The sequence below is a fragment of the Corapipo altera genome, unplaced genomic scaffold, assembly GCF_003945725.1.
Source record: "Corapipo altera isolate COAL_440 unplaced genomic scaffold, ASM394572v1 0, whole genome shotgun sequence".
Classification (NCBI taxonomy): domain Eukaryota; kingdom Metazoa; phylum Chordata; class Aves; order Passeriformes; family Pipridae; genus Corapipo; species Corapipo altera.
This window is the reverse complement of record NW_020884872.1, coordinates 3,951,249-3,972,346: the sequence shown is the minus strand read 5'-3', so window position 1 is coordinate 3,972,346 and position 21,098 is coordinate 3,951,249. Positions and strand designations below refer to the sequence as shown.

Sequence of the window (21,098 nt, the reverse complement as noted above, 5' to 3'; positions counted from 1 at the left end):
ACACGCTCAGCATGTTATGTGCAGCAACATGCAGAAACCAAGGAGTGAGATGATCAATGATAAGGAAGAAGGCCCACATTTCACTGCTTTTGGAAGAGCAGAAGCGAGGTCATAGGCAGTGTTTTCTCAAGAGTGACTGTCCTTTCTCATGCACGGAACAGACCTCCATGATACCAGGCACACCAGTGTTGTCAAGGGGATGACACTGGAATAAAGGGTTGCTTTACAATCAAAAAACCCCCCTAAAAAAATCAAATCAGCTCGTTATAGGAAAGGGCGAGGAAGTTCTAACCCTTTCTGTGCCAAGGAGAGGTAGATGAAAAAAAGAATGGCTCTCAATCTGCTATGCTGGCTGGTAGATTAAAAAAAATAATAAATTAACTGCATGCTCATGCTCCTTTTCCCTTCTCTCCACACCCATGTTAGGACCTTAGTCTGAGCTTTCAAAGGAATGAATACCTTTGTCTGACAGATGTACAGATGGCACTTGCACCCAAGGGCCCTAGTTAGGGTATAAAATTGCAGGTTGCTATATTGCAAATATGGATACATAGGTTAGGGGTATTTGGGCAGGAGCAGGTTGGTTTTGGGGCTGTGTGTGTCTTTAAAAGTAAAGAATAGTTGCTTTATTGTCCTCCTGTGGAGTCTATGCTGATGCAAACAGAAGGTTTTTGCTGAAGAGACTGGAACCAGTGACAAAGCACCATTTTTAAAGGCACAAAAAAGAAGAGCTTAGATTGCATAATCAAAGAGAAAAATGAGAAACTTTGTCCTGAAGGCAAATGCACCTACTTCTCGTTCACTCTCCTCCCTTTTTCACTACTTTTTTTCCCATGAAATACATGCAAATCCCAACATGCACTAAATTTTCCTCCAGGCACGATACACTTGTGTGGTTATTCAGGTAAGAAGTGGGTTGAATAGAGATATGAGATGCTCTCTGCTGAAGGATCTTGGAAAAGAGTGCTCTATTTCCTACTGTTGTTTTAAAGTCATCCGCTCACCCCTGAAAGCATTTGTAGTTAGTACAGGGATATCTGTTATTCTAATTATACAAAATACACATTTCCTTCTTAATTTACTTCGTCTTCTCACAGCACAGCCAGGATTTCTGACTCTGCCTACTGGCAAAAAATGTCTAGAAATTAAGTGTAAGCATTTTATCAAAGCGAAGAGCGGCTTAAGAAGGAATTCAAGTAGAGCAAGAACTTGCTGTTATCAATTAATGCTCACAAGAAATCACAAATTCCAGTCACACAGGACACTCACCAGTTTGGAAGGAGTAAATGAATGTGTGTGGTCTGTTCTTGGCTACAAATCCTTCCAGGTCTCCACTGCCAACTGTACACTCTCACTTTTAAAGGTGTTTTATGTGAAGAATGTTGAAAATGGTGGGTTTAGACAACATTAAAAATGGAAGGATTAGAGGGTGAATGAGCAGCTGGGGTGTAGAGACAAGGAAAGGGGGATCTGGGTAGTTTGGCTGGGATGAAGAGATAAGAAAAGGGCACGTGGGTGCTTCAGGTGGGATGTAGAGACAAGGAAAGGGGGATGTGGGTGGTTCAGGTGGGATTTAGAGACGAGGTGGGGCTGTGCCGTTATGGGCAGGAGGATTTCAAGGTCACTCCCAGTTTTCCCTCTGGTGGTTTTTGCCTCTCAGTTTGCTTGTTGGGATATTATGGATGCCGGCGTTGGTCAATTAGAATAATTATAACTTGAAATATTTTGTTCCAGTAGTATTAATGCCACGGCTGGAATAACTTTAATAAAGTTCCCTGACCATGGATTATTTAATGTGTAGCATAAACACTACTCTTCTTGCCTTTCTTTCTGTCTTTAGGTATGCCAGGATTTCCTGCTCCAGGTCAGTGAGCTGGAGCACTGGTGAAAGGAAAAGGTTGGTTGTAGCAGTTTAGATTAAACTATTACAATGTGGGAAGAGTCCCCACTTGGAACACAAGACCATCAGTTCTTTCAGAAGCTTTACAGTAGGAAAAGTATTTCCTGCCTTCTCTGGTAGGGAAATACTTCCAGATCAGTACTTTTAGTAGCTGGAAGTACAAAGATGCTGCCAGTTATGTTGATGGTGTCAGTGCTTAACACCATGGAGCTGGCACAGCGATTCCTGCTCATTTTTCCACTTTCACACACGGTTTTTTTAACCTGGCATTAAGTCAGTGCCCAACTTTTTTAATCAATAGAATCAGCACCAGGCAAGACAGAGTCAGGCTTTTACGCTGATGCTCTAGGCTATTGGACAGAGTTTGTCTTCCAGATTTTTATGGGCTGATGAGAAAATGAAGAAGCTCCTCCCAGCTGCTTGTTGCCATCCTCCTTCCCAAGTCTGCTGCTGACTGAGCTCCATCAGCTGATCTGCTTGGAGGCTCTTTAAACTCTTAAAACTAATCCAAGAGTGCTGGGAATAAAGTGAGTTAGGGAGTGGTTCTCTCAGCAGCTGAACTGGCAGATCTTGGAAGCTGGTAACACGGGGAAGAGCAGGGAGGTGGAAAACCATAGAGAATGGGCCAGTAGGTTTCTTTTTTTTTTTTAATAAAGTTTGCTGTTGTTATATCTGTTCAGAATCAGGAAAACAAAAACAGTGGGACTATTTCTCCTTGCTTTATATTCCTGTTGCTTCCTTTATATTGATACAGACATGCATCCAGTTGAGCAGAAAACTGATTTATCTGTTCATCATTCCTCCCAACACTCAGCTTTCACTTGGGCCCATTTTCTCATCAATTTAGTGGCTGGTTGTGCCAATTCCAGAGCTGGATCTTAAGAAGAAGAACAGGTGAGTGAAACCAGCCCTGTTCAGTGGGAGCCCACGCTGATGTCGGGCTAAAGTGACTGGAATTACATTCCTGGTAATGGTTGCTTTGGCTTTTGTGTGGAAAGAGGTTTTACAATTCTGCCGTGGAGTTAAATTACAATAAAGGCACCCTCAGCAGATGCTTGTTGATGGTGATCATAGGACTCTTACTGTGTGGTCAGAATGAAAATGTTACAACCTGTGGCTTCTGGCAAGGGGTAAATGTTTGCAAAATATGGCCTGAGTTTCTTAAAAAAAGGCATCCAGCAATTAAAAAATAAATTAAATGTTCATGTTGTTGAGGAGACTGCAATCCTGACCACTAATTTTACAAGAAGAATTTTACAGAAATGCAATGTGATAACTAAAACTTCTCTGCGCTCCTGAAAATTTTAGGCAACGGCCCCTGGAAGCAAATTCAGGAATGCTGAGTTGATCCCACCATGTGAATGGAAAAAATGCTGCTTTGTAGGGAAATGCATGGAGGAATTTTGTAATCATATTGCAGAACACTTGGACAGGTACCTACAGCACCCCCTGGAAACAGCAGGTCATTCATATCTCACCTGTCACACAGACTACGTTGCAGTTTGGAAGATTATTCCTAGCCTAGGAGATAATTCCAACTTCAGTTTTCCTGAAAAAAATAATATAGACTTCAGTTTACCTGCACCTCAACTTTGATAAACCCCTGCTGCATGAAGCCTGTAGTCAAGGGCTTATATCTGCTTTTTGCTTCATTCCTGATTATCTTGTTGGGTTTTTTTTGTTTGGTTGGTTGGTTTTTTTGTTTGGTTTTTTTTGTTGTTGTTGTTGTTGGTTTTGTTTGTTTGTTTTTTGGTTTTTTGGGTTTTTTATTGACGGCTATTACTTATAAGGAAAGCGACTGGAGAGGTGATGTCATGAGAATTTCTGCTGAAGGTTTTTTAAATAGGGGTTTTTTTAAGATTAGGGCCTCAGCATGTGCAGATTTTAGCAAATTATTTTTGAATGGCAGAGATTTTCCCTGTCAGGGAACTGGTCTGCTACGTAATTTTAAGTTTAAAGGAGCATTTGTATGAATCTTTATAGAAAAATGGAAACTTTTACTGTTTGTATGATATTTGCCTTATTTGGGTACATACACTGGTGCATTTATGATGGGTATTGGGGTTTACACTTTTTATATAAATAGTATTAAATGTGCTCAAAAGCAAACAAAAAAAAATCCGATTCTGCAGAAAATTACAGGCAGTCTCTGTGGATGTAATAGCAATAATATACCAGACTTTTTAATATAGCTGGTTTGGCTCTTGTGTATCCTACTCTTTATTCTTAACACTGTAATCAAGTGTAATTACAGGTGTAGACATTTTAATTAAAGGTGAATGAGTTTTAATTAAAGGTGAAAAAAGTAAAATTGGACCAACATTAACAATGTCTCTGTGACCTAAGCTGATGAGTGTCACAGTATATACCTACAAAAATACTTATTTTTACAAAATTTTTCTTATCAAATCTATGAAGTGCCTTTCTGCCAAAAGCTGTGCTTCAGGGAACAAAGCACTGTGGTATTGCTGCAGTTGTGAGACGGTGAAAAATCTGTTTGCCACTGAGATTTGCAAGTTTTATCTAGCTGCATTACCAGTAGATAGCAGTTACCAGCTTCTCTGCTAAGGTTACTCACAGAAGTTATGAAGTCACTACACGTGTAAGTACTGTGGGCATTCTCGGTGTTGTGGCCCAGTTGCAGATTTCATGTGTTTTGTGCAGATTTCTGCATTTCATGCAGATTTCAGTGCTCCATAAAATGTCACTTCTTTCTTGTGTTTTAAGAGCAAGGTCGGTGGAGAAGTCGTGAATTTTGGGGCGAAAGATCCCAGAACGCTGACAGCACATGTCCATTTTCACAGTTACCACTAAAGGATTCTCATGTTTGGAGAACAGGCATAGCTGGTATCAGTTCCCAAGAACTTTGGAGGAGGTTTTTTTCGCTGTTGGGAGAATTTTGATGCAAGTGAAATACTTGATATTTATCTGCCTTTTTTTCCCTCTTTACTTCAGCATTCTTTAGATTTGACTCACAATTGGGTGGTTTTGCTCACTCTGAACACTGTGTCCCACTGTCTTTGCAAGTAACACGTGATTATTACAGTAGCAACCAAGAAAATGTAAACCACTGGAAAAGATTGCCCAGAGAGGGTGTGGAGTCACCCTCACTGGAGATATTCCAGAGCCATCTGGACACAATCCTGTGCCATGTGCTCTGGGATGGCCCTGCTGGAGCAGGGAGGTTGGACCAGATGACCCACTGTGGTCCCTTCCAGCTTGACCCATCCTGGGATTCTGGGATATTTGCATAAAATTTGCTACCTTGAACTCAAATCGTCTTTCTTTTTGAGGGGACTAAAACGATCTTTTTGACAAAGATGCAACTTCTCTTGTGTTTTAAGAGCATATATGAAAAGTTTTAATATACCCGGTTTAAAGATAAATAAATGAACTTGGTAGTTCATAGCCAGGTCCAGAGTGTTTATTGTTTGTCTGAAGAAAGGCAACAGAATATCTGATGTTTCCTTGGTCAGCTGCAAATGTTTGGGATTTTTTCTTTACTGGAACAAAAATCGGACATTTGCAACAAGCTGTTTGTATAAGTTTAATGTCCAAATGTGGCTAAGACTGGTTTCAGCTAAAAATGGTTTTCACCTTGACCACTTTTTGGTGTCCTGTGTTCAATAAAATAATTTTTCCATTCTGTTTTGACTGTGCTATTTCTGTATCAAGTAAACCAAGACAATAGCAGTTGATATCCTTTTTTTTAACAATATCGATATAAATAGTGATGCCTATATATATTTTTTTTCTGCATCTTGAAGGTGTTCATTCCTAATGAAAAGTGGCTTCGTGTTGATATAACATTAGGGGGAAGCACTTTCTGTCACTCTTGGCCTCAGAACCTCAGCTGTTATTTATGGCTACTGAGCATTACCTTTGCACCCACAAGTGTGATGACATTTTCTTGCCATCTCCTTTGGTTTAACTGTTGAGCAAGATAGTTCTTAGAAAAAGAAACAGGTGCAGGAAAATTTTTTATCTGGTCTACAGTAGTTTTTTCATGTTGTATGAGTTTTTCTGTTTCACTTAAGTGATATAATTGAAAACAAAATATTGGTGAAGAAGAAACAATGAATTGAGTTACTGAGAAGCTGTAAAACTAAACAAATTTTCAAACATTGTATGATGTAGGTTTAATAATGGTGAACTATGAACAAAACAACAGCTTTGTTTTTCAGAGGCCTTTGATCCTTTTTTTTCCTTATGTCAATCTAAGCCTTTCAAAGGTTCATGGGTTATCATCCTTAAATCTCATTTCTCTATTACCCATCATTTTTTATATTAAAAGTTGTGATAAAATTAATGACATAAACCATCTTTTTGAGCTTAAGAACAGACACTAATGAGGATGAAAATATAACTCCACGCAAGGGAATGTCAGACTGGTGGTGCTTTACACAGACATTGTCTCCCTCACGTGCATCACATCCTTGAACTGGAACCAGTGTGATATTTAAGTAAATATATTGCAGTGATGGAGTGAAATTACTTTTGTTTTCTGGTGGTGGTTATAGTCCAGGCTTTGCTTTGCTAACCTTACTAGGTCTAAATTAATTTCCAGTTTCCCCCTAACATTTCAGCTTGGAGAGCGTTTTGCCATTGCACAAATAAAAGGTGAGTTCCTCCTCATTTGTGCATTATTCCTGGAGAGAATGACTAGAAATATCCATTTGGGTCTTTTGGCTCTGACTTTAACATATCTGCATTCACATAATGCTTTGACACCTCTCTTTTCATTAATTATTCCTTACATCAAACAAGGAATGACATAAAAATCTGAGAGTGAATTTTATGGAGAGAGTTCTGTTGTTTCGTCAGTCTGTGAGAAACTCTATCTCTGTAAATAAAGGCTTTTATTTACTAGTGGATTACACATGTAGTACCCCATGCTTTTCTTTTTAAAGCTGTAAAACTAAAGCATTAGTTATGACAACTTTTGGATTATTTGCATAGTTTGATTACAAACTGTTGTTACAAACAAATCTTACTGCCGTTATGTCTTGTATCTTACAGGAATCATATTTCTTACAGTAGTTATTTTTGTTACTAATGCTCTTTAATACATACCAATATCAGCCTTTACTCACATACTGCCATGATTGGTCTATTTATTTTAAAACTGGAGAGGTTCAGAAAAAGCTCAAAGCCCTCAGAATTTTACTTTGCTGCATCTGTCAGTGAGCACAGTCTTCGCTTGAAAAACATGCTTAAAAATCACTTAATTGATTTCATGTTCCATTTCTCATTTATGTAAGTGGGCAGTTTTGGCTGATGGAACCCTGGACTCTGTAGCATTCTGCTAAATATTTTCACACATGTTTTTTCAAGTTCAAACTATGTCGTGAATTTTATTAATTAAAAGAATGTTTCCCAACCTAGTAGGCAGGCTCCACCAGACCCAGAAGGTGGGGTAGGGCACACTGTGAAAGAGGAGAATTTTGAGGGCAGGGAAAACTGCTTACCTTTCCCACCCTCCTGCAAATATGTTCCCACAGTTATGAATATAATTCTCTTTGAAAATCACCCATAGACCTTCCCCCAACACTCGTGGTACCTCTTGCTGTGTCGGATTCAGTTTCCCCCAAAGGTAAAGCTTCCAACTCAGGCAACAGCCCCAAAAACTTCCCTCCTGTTTACATGTAAAGAATATTCAAGAAAGTTACGGTGAAATACTCAAAGTTTTGGTGCCAACAAATTAAAATGGGTTTAAGCCCCATATGGTTACTCTGATTAAGAAGTGAAGTGGTTTTCGATCTGTCTGGCTCAATATTTTAGTTGATTCACCTTATTATGCCTGCATGTTTCCATATACACAAGACCTTTGGATTTCTCAGATCCTGTTTCAAGCCCTTCAGAGGAAATAAGGGCTTGTCTCCCTTAGGGAGCTGTTGTGAAATACCTTGGAATATGAATTCAAAATGCAGGGTTTGCCTGGATTAACTCCTTGTGTGAACGCTCTGTTCTGCACACACAGAATGCCTGGCAGCTTAGTTTAATCCACTCTGCTAAGATTAGGATGATTAAAACCAGATAATCCAAAATAAATGTGGGGTTTTTAATTTATATGTTTTTCTTAGAAAAGAAAAAAAAAAGGAATGCTGTTTACATTTTAATCAGCTGTACATTGTCAGCGTGGCAACGTCAGCCCAAGGAGTTTCAGTTGTTTCCCATTTCCCTTCCCCAGTGTCCGATTTGGTTGAGAGCCAGATCAACTCCTTGTCCCAAACTCAGGGTGTGGCCTTACAAAATTTGTGCCAGCACAGCAGAGAGGTTAAGGGTTAAATTATTGGGAGCTGAGGGGAACACTGAATTTGGACTGATGCAGTTGATGCAGTCCAATGACATCTTGTGTCACCTGAAGAAAATGCAATATGAGTCTACTTTCACTCTCAGGTGTGGATTTTTTGTGGAGAGAGGCAGAGGCTAGTTAAGGTTTAGTCCCCCATGTCACATAAGTACTGACTCCTGCAGTGCTGCACCCTGATACTTGATTCAGCTCAGTCATTGTGCAGCCTTCCCATTTCTGTTGGAATTACCTGCACTGCCCTCATGGCCTTCCCATGAATAGGAGCAAGGAGAAGTGGAGAGAGAGGAGAAGGCAAAAATGTGCCGAAGAAATAAATCAGCAGAAGCACATTAACAGGCACATCCCTGCCACAAAGAATGGGGACTACTCACCCAGTTAGCCTAGACAGATTTTTCAGCCATGAGAAGGTAGGTGAAAATCCAGGGCCTGGTTTGTGTTGTGGATACTGCAGAATGTTCCACGTTTTTGTAGTTGATGTAATAGTGTCTGTGTTGGAGTGAGTTAATTAAATGTTACTGCAATATTTACCGGTGTCTGTTGGGTTTCTAAAAACACTTAATTCTATGTTCATGTCAGTTGATTTCCTGCCAGAACTGTCTTGTCTTCTCCGTGCTTCTATTTTGGTTTAAGGTTACCCTCAGTAACCCAGCATGGTTTTATAAGCATGTTGCTCTTCATGTATGATACTGAGGAATAAGCAGATACAAATCAGAAGAAACTTGTTTATTGCCACTGGAAAGGTAGTTCATATTAAAAAAAAAAGATATATATTTTAAAAAGTATTTCACTGCAGTGTTTCTTACAAAATTCACTTAGTGCTACATTTAACATAGCAACTTGTGAGAGATCTTCAGGGTTTTTTTTTAATTTATCTAAAATAATTGCAAAAGCATTTCTATTTTATAGCACCATGATTTAAATAGAATAGTTCCTATCATCCATCAGCAACTCTCAGCTTAGACTAATTGGGAGCTGAATGCCCTCAACTCCCAATTAGTCCAAGCTGAGAAGTGCCAGTACTAAACAAGGCTGGGTTTCCTCATGAGTCTGCTTGTGGTTTATAGTTCATATACCATTCAAACAGACTTTTCACTTGCATTCTATCAGGCAGGATCACAGCTGTCTCCCTCATAACAGTATTTCAGGGTGAGCTCACTCTTCTTTCTGTTCACCTGATCCCTTCAAATCAAGGGAATCACACCTTTTGCCGTCCTAGATTTTCCCAGCTCTGCGGTGAGAAAGAGCATTTTTAATGCGTTCTCTATGTTGGTAGCTACCTCTTGTGTTAAAATTATTGCCATGGCTTCAAAGCCAATGTCCTGCCCTTGGCTGTATTGGAGAAGCCACATTCCATTGACAGTCTTTCATAGCAGATGCCTTGGTTGCTTGAGTAAGGGCTAAACTATGGGCTGTATTTGCTGTGTGTGCAGTTCAGCTTCAGACCCACCGAGCGTAGGACCAGAACCTCTCCAGAAGAAAAGCCTTTCTGCTGAAGGAAAATGAGGTGATCTGTGGGACTCTGGCCCTGGAACAGATCATTCTGTGCTTGCTTTAAACAAATCAGTTTGGCTTTGTTTTGTAAAATGTGTCAATAAAGTCCAGATCTGATTGGAACCCTCTTGGTGAGCCCCCCCCAGATATGTGTCTCTTCAATTTACGGGTTAAAGTTGCTTTTTGGCTTAGCTGTTAATGACAAAATCCCATCAGTGGATGCAAGGCAACATAAATTTGTTCATTTTCCCTCTTGAGATTAGCTGACAGCTGGACTATTGTTTTGGCTGGGGAACTCACTTCAGTGGCCTGATAGTGTAGAATCTCTAGTCCTTAGAGGAACAAAATTCACGCATCATTGTGATCATAGCTTTAGAAAACAAAGCCCATTAGGATGGGTGAAGGGACTCCATCAGTTATAACAAGAGAGGTATAAGTTACAAGTTAGGAAAGCCATTTTAATAAGGTATTTTAAAACACTGTGGCCTGTTGAGGTTATAGAGGCTGTCTATCACTGGGGAACTGAGAAGACCCTTTTCTGAGACCAAAGTGTACTTGATCCTGCCTCAGCACAAAAAAATAGGTCCTGGGTTTTACAGGGTCTTTTGTAGTCTGTGTTCTTGACATTCAGAGTGGTGGCATCCATTTTAAAGTGACATGTAAATCATGGTGTCCAGGCATGAAAGACAATTTTCCATTCACACCCCCCCCCAACCTAACAGGCAAAGACAGGCCAGTGAGGTCTCATCTCTGTGTGGGTCTCGTCTCTGTGTGGAAGCAGCTTGTCATGGCACTGAGACAATGCATAGAAGGTGATCTGCCTTTTCCAGGGACCCTCAGTAAGTAATTGGGTTGAATTCATGAGTGAACAGCAAGAGTGGGCTGCTCTGCAAGGGGCAAACTGGGAGAGAAGAGTCACAGTTAGGCAGGAACATCACTGACAGGGTGCAGTCTCCTCACAGGGCCCGAGAAAGAAGAACAGAGCAGCTCTGGTGGTGCTGCCCAGGGCCAACCACAGCCCAGTGACCACCAGCCAAGTCCACTGTGACAACACAGGTCTGAGGTCAAGCCAGGAAGTCCAGATAGAAAGTCAGGGATTCAGCCTGTTGTCCTGTATGTCACATTTTGAATCTGCACTAGAAGGATGACCAGTCCTCCAGCTTCTGACTGAGACATGCTTGGCTTTTTTTTCATGGTCCCTCCATCAGAAGTGTCCTGTAGTCTGCAGAGGTGACAGAGACACTGATGATCCTGTTTCCTCACTGTAGGCAGGGTGAGGTTTTAGGATTTCCTCTGTCTTTTAATAAGGAGTTTAGAGTTCTGTCCCTTTACTAAGCATGTTAATCTGTAGCTCAGAACTCTGCACCAGGAATACCAGCCTGTGTTCTATCTATTGCAGTGGATGTGGGTTGTCATCAAAGCTTTCAGATTCTTGTTCTACTTGCAGAAGTGTCCTGATGAATAGCAGAAATGGAACATACAAAGCACCTACTTGGTTAAATGAACTAGGCAAATACTCTTTGTTAAATGAATTTTGTGTATTAATTTCTGAGACCAAAAGATACCCAACGAGTCATTGAGTTTGATTCACTTGATTATTCTTATAATCAGGAATATTTTATCTTTCCCCACCTCTTGCTCTTGAATTTGAATTTAGTCCTCTTGATTCTTTAGAGTCTTTGATTGGGTCTAGGCTATCTTTCACCTTTCTAAAAAGGTAGCCTTCTGCATAGATTTTACCTTTGTAAGGTAAAGACACTTGTCTTTACCTGCTTTTTTTTGCATGAGAGAATAGGAAACTTCTTTACATGTATCTGAAGTTTTTTCCTAAAAGTAGGTTTTTAGCTCTATTTACACCTAAACATAAAACTACTTGGGATTTTGCCCTTGTCACATGTCGACTGTCAGAGCTTTCTACTTCTGCTGTTAATGCTTGCACTGTGTCCCCAGCACCAGAGGGTTCCTGAGCTCAAGAGATCTGAGGACAGAGCTTTTTATATGCAAAGATAGTTTGGTGGATCGCTGATTGCTTGTGGTTAACCACCATGTGAATGTAAATGTGAAGACAGAAAGTGTGAAGATAAAAACAAAAAAGGAGATCAGCAGGCAGAGTTCTTGGAGATGTGCAGTTGTCATGTGCTCACTACCCCACCATCCTGGTTCTCCAGAGACTAGGAAGATGTAGAGGGGACCACATCAATGTCTGTATACATATATAGAAAGTAATATATTAACAGTAAGACACAGTAAGACATAACTATGTAATAATCTTTTCTCTTTCTACATAAGAAAGAGGAGAGTACTCGTGCAGCTTTTTTTATTGTTTGTGTGGCTTAGATTGTTTAGGCATATTTAGAGGAAGGTGTAGGCTATGGGAGCACTTAAGAACCCACATTCAAGACAAGGTTGTATCATCTATTTGTGGAGGGATGTTCTCCAACAACATCAAGATTTTTGATCATGCAAGGAGACAAGATTCAGAAGACAGTTTCTGGGTGTGCTCTTATTTCTGTTAATATTTCTAAGATTCAATGTGCTTTTTGATAACATGTGTGTGTGATTTAATAAATATTACTATTTTTCATATAAGTTAATTGCATGAAAGCAGGGTTTGCTCCAGGAAGGCCAATGTTTTCATGAAGCACAGAAGTTTTCTTGGCTTTGCATGCTTGGTGAACTGGAGCAATGAAAGTGAGCAACAGAACAGCCTTAGGTCTGTGTTTCAGCAGAAAAGCTTTTCCACTGGCACTGCCTCTCTTCCCTTGGTGGCCATGGCACAGTGTGACATTCCACTGATGCTGGGGAACCGCCCACAGATGGGAAGGACTGTTGATTATTGAAGAAATAGCCTCCCCAGGAGCCAGATTTGGATTAAAAAAAAATCTCTGCAAGTAAACCCAATGAGCATTTAACTGCTTTCAAGTCAAAAGGCAATTTTTTTTCCTTTCCAGCTTTGCTTTTGTAGTAAGTATTTTCTTCACCAGAACACTCCCTACCTCAACCAACTGTGTGTTGATGTGCTAAAAAGGAAGGGAGAGGTGGTGTTTTTGTTCTGGTTCTAAGTGCTTGGAACATATTTAAGATTTGTGGATGTTTTGGTGATGGAAAGTAGGTGCACTGATTGACAGAAGATCTCAAATTTCAAGCTGTTGGTGTTTTGAACAGATTGTTTTTCTGTTTAGGATAAAATTGACTTACTGATAAACTACTGATTTCATTAAACCTAAATTAAACTGGTAATGAAAAAGCATACTGAAACTGTCTCAGTTCTGTATTAGTTTATTAATGCAACTGACAGCTATAGGTTATTAATTAATAAATCTTCATAAGTTATTTGCATTGCCACTGAGTCGTTTCTGTTTAAATTCAGAAAAAATATTTGCTTGTCAGAACTGTCAGAAATGAAAGGCTGCTATGAGATCACATAAGGAAACATGGCAAGTCAGAGCTCTTTAAAATAAAACATACTTTTTTTTCAAGGTCACCTTGTACAGAACAGGTTGGATAAACTGCAGACTTCAGATGTTCAGCCTGGAGAAGACTCCAGGGAGACCTTAGAGACCTTTCCAGTGTTTAAAGGGGCTCCAAGAGAGCTGGAGAGGAATTTAAGACAAGGGTCTGGAGTGGTAGGTCAAGGAGAACTGGCCTTAAGATGAAGGAGGGCAGGTTTAGATTAGCTAATAGGAAGAAATATTCACTGTGAGGGTGGTGAGGCCCTGGCACAGGTTGCCCAGAGAGTCTGTGGATTCCCTATTCCCGGAAGTGTTAAAGGCCAGATTGAATGAAGCTCAGAACAACCTGGTCTAAAGAAAGGTTTCCTAATCATGGCACTGTGGGTTGGAATGAGATGACCTTTAAGGTCCCTTCCAACCCAAACCATTCTACGATTCTATGGTTAAGAAAATCAGTACATGAAACTAGGGCAACTGTGTTACAAATACTGGAAAGCCAGGACTTTATTACCTGGAAATTCCATTCTTTGTGCCTTCAAATCAGAAAGTCTGAGGGGCTTTTCTACTTTGCAGTAGCTCCCATGCAGATCTGTTTACTTGCTTCCACGACTCGGGGCTTGGTTAGAGCCAAAGGTGTGTTTTAGCTTGGGCTGCAGCTCTGCTCACCTTGCAGTGCATAATCAGCCTCACTCAAACAGTGCAGCCCTCCCCTGACCTAACCACAACTTCCCTCAGGTCCCCAGAGGTTCCCACAACAGCTATGACTTGCTGGGAAAGAATCCTGCAGCATCCAAGCACAAGGAAACCTGTGATATTCCTGTCGGACACACAGGAAATGCAGAAGCCGAGAGGCGGGTGGGTCTCTGCTTTGGGAATAGGAATGTTCGAGCCATGGAGCCAGACCTGGGAACATTTAGGTTGTATAAACACACAAGCAGCTTTGTGCAGACTTGCTCAGTGGGGGGGCAGATTCTGCTTTCTAGTTGCATTCTTAAGGAAACACGATTTTTCACTGACTGCAAGTCAACACACGGAGGCTGAGCAACTCTGGATTTCATTAGATGTTTGTTGTGAGCTACCAGCTCTGACCATGCCTGTATTTAAATGGTTTTATAGTTGACGTGCATCTGGCTAAAATATCTCAATTTTCATATTTTATGCTAGAAAATAGAGAATTGCTTTTGTTTTGTTGATTAGTTTTGTTTTATTCCTTTCTCTCAAGGTGCTTTTGAAAAGAAATTGGAAATAAATCCAAATTAAGGGTTTTTTTAATTTTATTAACTAATGAAACTGTTTATATGCACTGTTGGGTTTGTTTCTTTTTTTTTTTTTTTTTAACTAAAGCATAACACAGATTAAGGCAGATTTGATATATTAAATAAAGCCCACGGCTAACTGAACTATTTCCTTCTGGTCACTCTGGCTGCACTTAAAACCCTGTGAACTGTACAGTGTGCCTGGCTGTCCTTGTCCCCTGATAATTCTGCCCGTGTTCTGCTTGCATAGCCAGGGAAAATCACAAGGTGGCTGGACCAGGAGCAAGGATTACGTGAACCTCTGTTGTGGCCCAGCAACCTACAGTGAACCAGCTGCCCTGTGAACTTGGCTGAGGGAGCTGGGAGACATCTCGGGGTCCAAATGCTCAGGCACAACCCCAATCCCTTCAGATATTAAAGCCAATTACGTCCCTGCACCATCATTCAGTTTTCTTTAAAAATCCTGGCAGCACACACGTCTGCATGTTGGTGCAGACTGCCAGTGCAGACATGACACTCTCCTACTCCTACCCCAGTGCGTTGTGTAACAGCTCTCTGATAAACACTGAAACTCTCTTTTAAAGAGCCTGCTTACCTACAAGAATTGATGCTGAAATAAGCTGTGATGTGAATGCAAATGCTGAAGATAATTCTGAAATCGCTCCCTACGCGGACATATTTACACGCTAACAAATTGTTGGATGCTCCCATTTCGAGAGACTGATGAGATTCACTGATGCAGTTCTGCAGATTAAATTATTCCAGACTAGTTTTCCACATGAATTTAGGGAGTTAAAAAAAAAAAAAAATTCCTGATCTAGGACAAACTACAAGGAAAAGTGCCTGTGCAAGGAGTGATTCCAGAAGAGTTACAGTGCATTATATTTGCTTCCTTTTCTTTGAGAAAACATTAGCACTTCAACTGCATGTTTTTCCCTGGACATTTTTAAAACACTGGGCTGATTACAAAATAATGCATGGCATCAAATTCAAATAAACCAGGTTTTGCCTAAATTCAAACCTTCTTCATGGAGACTCTTCCTGCTGCAGGAATTCATCCGGTTGCTGATTCATCCGCACAGAGCAGCATTTGTTCAGCATTAAATTGTTACAGCCCTTCCTGCCCATCTGCCAGAGGTTCTCCCAGCTCCAGAGCTGCCAGAGAGCAAACCTGTGTCTCAGCTCAAAGTCTGGCAGCTGAGCAAGCATCGAGCACGGCTTTGCCCCAGGCAAATAGATCTGAATGTGAAACGGGGAGGTGGAGGGCAGACACTCTTTCTGCCAATTTTTTTAAGAGTGGTAATACTTTAAACTCTAAAAGTAGATTTGCCAGTGCTCATCTGTCAGAAGGCCTCCAGACAACATCCACCTTTTAGAAACCCTCCCAAAGTGCCACGGGCAAAACAACAATCATCCTTTTTGTGAGGGGCCAGAGAGTGAAACACAATCCTCTCTAGGTCTGTTTCACTTACCATCTATTTTCTGGAAGTAATCTGAAATGCTCTATTTGACCATTATTTCACAACACCCTTTATTGCATCTGCATTCCATTCTGATCTCGTTCTTTCTCTGTACATTTTATTCCCAAATGTATTAAAATATGATAGTTTTAATATGATATTTTAATTTTTTTTTGTCGTATGTGAGAGCAGACAATATAGAACTGAAAGCAAGGGGTTTTTTTCTCTATTATCCTTTCCAGTTAACCGTGTTACATGTGCCCTTTGTGATATGGTGGGCACAAGGGCCTCTTCACTGAAAGCACACATCCATTCCTGACAGCATCAAGAAAATCCTTTCCATTGTCCCCTCTGTGACAGCAGGTGAGAAAACTTAAGGCTCATGGTATTGTGATGTGGTGGACCAAGTTGCATATATAAGCACTGACAAATTATGTTTAAACTTGCCTGAGAAGATGAGAGGCTTGGCCTTTGGATGCTGGAAGTGGGATAAAATATTTAAGCACTTTTCAGTTCACTTTGTGGGTGGACAGAAGGAAATAATTGGAATTTCTAGACCAGAGAGGATGAAGTGACTGCTTGACAGTGGACAAGAATTTTCTCTAAGTGAACATAAAAAAAGGGTGATGATTGTGGAAAAATCACCCCAGATTTGGGCACGGTGTGGATGTGTGGGAAGAAAGAGGGAATGGAAAATGAAATCCAGAGCACATCAAAGAGATGTCTGCACTATCCCCTTTCCACAGGTGGGAAAACTGAGGTAGAGAAGCAATTTACACATATTCCGCTTTCACTTGTTATTGTCAGAGCCAAAAATTTCTACCTCCCAGTCCTAAACATTAACCACAAGGCTACTCCTCTGTGCTATTATATCTGTTATTTGTTTTGCCTTGTTTTCAGTTTTAAGAGCGCCTCTGATCTGCATAAACATGTCGAAACACAGTGATTCAGGTGCCTACAGCTGTGATGCTGAAGGATGTGGTTTTATTTCATGGACTTCTCTGACTTTGGAGACAGCACTGCAAGAGAGTGCATGTGGGGAGTATATTAAATAGCAGGGTAAAACGTATTTCTGTAAATGAGACCAAAGTTTCAAATTTATGTGCGTTTAGTTTCATGTCAATTAAGGAAATGTTCTATTTTTTTGCACCAAATCAGGTATTTATTTGCACACATTTCTAGGGCTCTTGTAATCATTATGCAAATGCCTGATTCCCCCTCACCTATAGATCTGGAGTGCTTCCTTTAGGTACATGCAGTTGCATACTCAGAGTCTTAAACCATGGCCAACTCTCTCCCCCTCCCTTTTTTTTCTTTTTTTTTTTAAAAAAAAGAAATAAACCACATGCCAATTCTAATCTCAACAGCAAAATATTACAGGGATTAAAACCTCATGTCACTTTTCTCCTCATGTTCATACTCCCTTAGAACTAATATGTTACTTGAAAATAGAAAAGCTTTTAATTGGGTGAGTGTGGTCGCACATTAAAGTTAATTTTGAGTTACTATAATTTATGGATGCTTGTTGCCTGTTTCTTCAGCTTTTCTGAGCTGCAATCACTGCTGTGTTGTAAAATGAATATATTTTAGTGGGAGCTGTGTGTCACACTGCTCTTGGAGATATCTCCAGCACTGATGGCCAATGCAGAGGATTTCCACTGGGGTTCCTCAGTCAGACAAATTCTAACAACCTCAAATAGGAAACGTTTTAGGAAGCTGACTTCAAAAAGGTTTTCAGCTATTTAGTGTGGTTTTCCCTTTTTCAACCAAGGATTAATTTTTGTCATATACACTTGAAAGCCTTCCATGACTCTAACAGTCATTTTTCCCAAGAATAATGGCATTCTGAAATATAAATACCACATCTTTCAGAAACGTTTATCCTGGAGTTATTCATTGACCCAGCATCTTCGAAAAGTTCATAATCTCAGCAATTATTCTCATTCCAGGTGCGTTACCAGATGATTCTTGTACAGACCATAAAGTATTTTTTCCTAAAACATTTTGTTTAAGAGCTGCAAATATTTAATTAAAAGCTCTCTTAAGTTTGATTGCATTTTAGGCATTCTGAGTGTGAAACAATTTACTACTAAATTTTCGCTATCATGATGGAAAACTTAGTCTAAAGATGGCTGAACCAAGGAAATAAAAAGGTCTTTTTGCTTTTATTGCTTTTTCCACTGTGAAAATCTTGTAGCCTTGACTGTTGGAAGAAATTTTTTAACCCTGCAAGTTTGTATCCACCCAAAGAGAGTATGTAAATATAGGAACAGCTTCTGTAGTATAAATAAGACAGGACATTTTGGGACAAAAAAATCCAACAAATTAAATATTATTATAAATAGGTACCTCTTATTTTCTGTTATGTGATGTGTATTTGATAAAAACTACTTACTGGAACCCTTATGCAGGTGTTCCTTCACACAGAGTGTCTTTTGTTTGAGTGCCACATAGTATACAGCAATCTAATTCAACTTTTAATTGCTGACATTATCAGTTTTGGCAATCTAATTTAAATATTATTCTTATTTTCTGCTGTAAATGCTATGCTTGAAACTTATAGTTTCATTATTTTCAATTGTATTCCCTTAGATATAAAGATGACAGTGAAGGCCATCAGAGTTTGGATGTAACTGCTGTGGGCTGGGGTCAGGATCCCCAGATGGTAACAAGTAAGTCTTGACCAAGTCAAAATAGTTTTGGAAGAGAAGAGGGGACACTTGAATGAGCTTCAGCCACAGTCACCAGCTACTGGAGAAAATGTTCTGGTGGAAACAGGGACTTCTCTGCAAGAGCCAGTCTGGGCTGAACTTCAGGCTGTTTTGGAACCTGTTGTACTTCCACTGAAGTTGATGGAGCAACACCAACCAACACGATGGAAAACCCCAGTAGGAATGGATCTGGGCTTGGGAATTCGGAGATATTTCTAGAAAAACAGGTTCTATTGGATTTTTACTGCGAATAAATCAATTTTTTTTTTACTCTCCGGAAGAGGTTTACTTTTTTAAACAAAATATGTTTTCAAGTTTTCACTTTTATCCTTGTCAAATCTTTTTATAATGCTGTGTTTTCTCAGCTTTCTTGTTAAATTATTCTGATATGTTTAGAGAATATATGCAAGACAAACACAGCATTATGCACATAAAGTACTTTAATTTATAGCCATTTATATTCCTATATATGATGTTTCATTCTGGAGAAGAAACTTTTAAGTTCTATATATTCACATAGCATATTTATTTATTTCAAAAATATAGCCCATGGGAAAAGTGTTGAGCCAATGCACAAGACAAACAGTTTGAACTGGTAGGTAAAACATCCCATTTTTATTAGTCCACCACATTATTTATTAAGCAATAGATAACAGGTTGTGAGATGTATATCAGGAAATTACAATTTTGGTAAGTTTCTTAGCTTTGCTTAGTGACTTTCAAATTATTTCAAGAGTTATTAGAGAGTCTTTCTTCCAGAGTGGACTTTTAAGTTACAGTCGATCTTTAAATGAATAAATTTAAATTAAAAAAGAAGGTTGTGTCTAAATAAAACAGTTAAAGATGCTCACAGAGCTGACTTCAGGATTTCTATACCATTTATACACATGTGCTCACCGCTGCTTCAGCCTCACAACCTACTCCAGGTTGTCTGTCGTGTTTAGCAACCCTGGCCAGAGAGAGCAAAGGAGTTTAAAAGCCGTCTCAAATATAGTCAGATTAAAAGAGCAAAAATCTCCTTCCACCGCTTTGCTGCCTCGAAAGCTCCTGCTTTGCAGGCGGCTGAGACCTTTGTGCCCGGGTTTTAATCTTATTAAATATGCTGGGCCCTAAGTCGTGGCGATTCAGGTGATGTTTCAAGGGCGGTTGAGCCATTCGAGCAGTGGGGGCAGCCAGACAGATGTGGGTGGCAGCCTGATTTTAATCTGCCTTTTGTGCAGGAACCAGAGAGCCAGCATTTTTAATACTTTACAGCGCAGGGAAAACTGACTCACGTTTCTCTGGGCAATGAATAGGTACCACTATAGCCTCTGGGATTTCCCCTGCTAAATATCAAAGGCCTGCAACAAACGACCGAGGTGTTAATGCTTCCCAAAGAAAGAGTCCTTTATAATGGAAAGTATTAGTCAACCAGAACACAGAGGAGTCCTTCCCAGATCTTTTACAATAGCTTACCAGAAGTCTCTAATCCAATATCCAACCATTTACTCCCCATGCCTGCCCGATTGGGAGGCTGGTGCCTCCAGTGCAAGCTGCACTGCAGGTACCAAGGTTAATTTGCACCAAGGCCATTCAGGGTTTCATATGACAGATTTAGACACGGTATTATAGATTTGTACTCGAGCTGTGGGACTGCACTAGCTGGGCAAGAACATGACCTGCAAGTCCCAAATTCCCACAGCTTCGTGTGAGTCTGTTAAATACATTTTGGAAGGCAAAATCAGCTGCAGGGGCAGACCCAATGGGATGAGAACTTATTAATGGAGACCTATTTTTGAAAATCATATTTTAAAATAATTTCCCTCACTTATCCTGCTTAATGACAAGCTAGAGTTTTATCCTGCTATTGCTTAGGTACCTGCTTCACTTTATTACTATTATTCACAGAGTTTGCATTCACACAAGGGCTTTGCAAAGCGAAAAAGTTACATCCTTTTTTTTTTTGTCATTTATCTATTTTAGAATTTGCAGTCTTGTATATAGTTTATATGCAGAGGCTTTGCTAACACATCTACAAGGCAACAGTAGTTAGAAATTATGATTTTTAAGGGTGTTTTTTCAGTGTTTTTTTAAGATTTTGTGTTAATATTTTAAATTATTGTTAAGATTGTTACCACTCCAAGATGCTGGTTTGCACGTACGAAGCAAAACAAAACATCAATCTGAAAGCATTTTGGTGAAAAGAGGCGCTTTTTTTCTTCTTTTTTTTTTTTTTTCTGGCGTTGACATACCAAATTTTTATTTTTTTTTTTTTTTTTTTTTTTTTTAAGACCGGTTATTTGTACTACAGTAACTGCGTGTAAATCTGTTTGGGTTTGAAAACTAGAATTTTGTTTCTGCTTAATTTTCGAAGTGATTCTCAAGCTGTTTTCCCACACACACAGCCAGGGCTGCTGAGTGTGATCCCACAGAAGAGGCTGCAGTGGGGACTGAACGCTCTGAGTGTGATCCCATAAAAGAGGCTACACTGGGGACTGAACGCTCTGAGTGTGATCCCATAAAAGAGGTTGCAGTG

General features: G+C 39.8%; 1 pseudogene; it reads left to right on the top strand.

Moving 5' to 3' along the window:
- The first annotated feature begins 1,551 nt into the window (after nucleotides 1-1,551).
- On the top strand, nucleotides 1,552-18,837 carry LOC113945003 (annotated as a pseudogene).
- Nucleotides 18,838-21,098: the final 2,261 nt, after the last annotated feature.